Source organism: Stegastes partitus, unplaced genomic scaffold, assembly GCF_000690725.1.
Source record: "Stegastes partitus isolate 25-593 unplaced genomic scaffold, Stegastes_partitus-1.0.2 Scaffold2661, whole genome shotgun sequence".
NCBI classification, from domain to species: domain Eukaryota; kingdom Metazoa; phylum Chordata; class Actinopteri; family Pomacentridae; genus Stegastes; species Stegastes partitus.
In genome coordinates this window covers 18863-21403 of record NW_007580392.1, presented here as the reverse complement: position 1 = coordinate 21403, position 2541 = coordinate 18863, and positions in this window count along the sequence as shown.

Genomic DNA, 2541 nt, shown 5'->3' with positions numbered 1-2541 from the left:
CTTCTACTGCGGGCAGCAAGGTCATCTCCTTGCAGCGTGTCCAGCAAAAACCAAGATCACAGTGAAGCATCAGGACACCACAGTTTCTCTTGGGGGGCTCATTGACTCAGGGGCTGATGAGAGACTCATGGACTGGGATTTTGCCACAAAACTCAATTTGAAAACTGAACAATTATCCCAACAAATAGAGGCCAGTGCTCTTGATGGGAGTTCAATATTCTTGGTGACTCACAAGACTGAACCATTGACAGTAATCATTGATGACCACCATGAACTCATGTGTTTTCATTTTTATAGCTCTACCCAGCACTCTCTTGTTCTGGGTTTCCCTTGGTTAAAGGAACATACCCGTACATTGACTGGAGTACTGGGAGGGTTTTGAACTGGGGTGAGAATTGTAAACATAAATGTCTCAAGTCATATCCTGCTATGAATGTGAAAACTGTTTTTAATCAATTTCAATTTCAATTAGCAGTTTATTGTCATTGCACATGTCACAAGTACAGAGCAACGAGAAGAACAGTTTACATCCCATCCAAGAAACATATAAAGACAGTAATAACAGGGGGAGACAGGAGGGGAGAACTGTCGTGTCGCCCAGCCTGAGCGGGGTCACCTCATAAGATAGGAAAAGGGAAAACAAGGGGGAAGATGAGGGGAAAAAAAGGCAATTCCCAAACTGGGCTCCTCTGGGGGGGCACAGTGTGGGATTAGGAAAAAAAACACCTCAGCACATCAGCAACATGATAGAACATCACAACAAAACTCAAGACTTGCACATGTGGGAGGGGGGAGGGTGTTGGGGAGGGTAGGTGTGACAGCTCAGACACCGGGGGGAGCGCGCAGCCACAAGGCACATTCGCGTCATCCCACAGCATACTGGTCTGTGACGGGGGAGGGAGAGGGGGTGGAGCCAACCAAGGCGTTGAGTCCAGGGGTGTGTGTGTGTTGTGTGTCTTCGTGTACGTGTATGTGTAAGTCCATGAGCTTCATCGCCGGCCAGACTCAACAGTGTCTCTGACGTCTGATGCAGGTGACGGGACACGGCCGTTGCTGTGGAGACGAGCTCGAAGAGTTCTGGTCCAGAACAAAGTTCACAGGAGAAGGAGTAGGGTAGGGGAGGGGCTGAGCATCTGTCTGCATAACATCCAGTAGAAGTGTAGAGGTATCAGCCTTCCAAGGCCAAGGCCGAAGCGGGGGAGCCGAATGAAGATAAAGAAAGATTGTTTGGGTCAGGCCGACTTGTGATTTACCGTCAGACCTTAGAGTCCCACTGGTTCTCTCTGTGATCCAAAAAAGCCGAATATGATGGCCTATTACATCCGGATCGGGCTGTTCAACCGCTCCAAGGTGGTGTCCATCTTGCGAATCAGTTCTTCCATTTTGCGATTTAGTTCGCATATCGCATGAGTCTGAGAGTGGACAGCCCGAAGCAATCCCTCCATGACGGGCAGCTTGTCAAATGCCAAAACTGCTGCCTCCGTCTTCCGAACTTTGCGATAAAGCAGGAACCCACAAACTCCAAACTGCAGGAAGCCTGTTATCATGATCCCAATTAAGTAGACGTCTTCAGCATCCTCCACGGAAACTATAGAGAGGCACACGACCCTCCACTCCTTCCAGGAGTCCATCGTGTATCCCGCTGCAAACGTTCCGTTGGGGCAGGCGGGCTCTCCTTTGCCCAGTCTTCTTGTCGAGAAAATTTGATCAATTGCATTGAGAGACCAGCTGATCAGATCCATGTTTTAGGGTTTTGGCGTTTCAGAGTGAAATGCAGAGAGAGGCTCTGATAGATTCAGACAAGGACAGCAGAGGACAAAGAGTAGCAAGCAGGGTAGATAAGGGCCGGGAGGGAGCAAGAGAAAAAGCGTCCGCCTTCGTCGAGAGCAAGAAGAGAATGCCTGCTCTGTTAATTTTGACACAGACTGTGAAACCCCCAACCTGACTTCAGTCCCGAGATGTTACCATGATCTGGGTGAAGTATTTAGTAAAAGTAAAGCTACTTCCCTTTCCCCCTCACAGACCATATGATTGTCCCATCGACTTGATCCCAGGGGTCCCAATTCCTAAGGGTAGATTGTATTCTATCTCTGGTCCTGAAAAGAAGGCCATGACTGAGTATATCGAGTCTTCTTTAAAGGCTGGTCTTATTCGCCACTCTTCATCTCCAGCAGGGGTAGGGTTCTTTTTTGTGGGGAAAAAAGATGGGACCCTCCGACCATGCATTGATTATGAACCACTAAATGACATAACTATTAAAAATCCTTACCCTCTGCCACTCATGTCATCAGCTTTTGATCAGCTTCAACGGGCCAAGATTTTTTTCAAATTAGATCTGAGAAATATCACCTGGTGCGAATCAGAGAGGGGGATGAATGGAAGACAGGCTTTAACACACCTACTCACTATCTGCCCAGATAGTTACTTTAGATGGTATCGCCTTAGCGTCTAGTTCCACAGTAAAGAACCTCGGGGTTACTTTTGACCAGGATATGTCCTTTAACTCTCATATAAAACAAACATGTAGGACAGCTTTTTTTC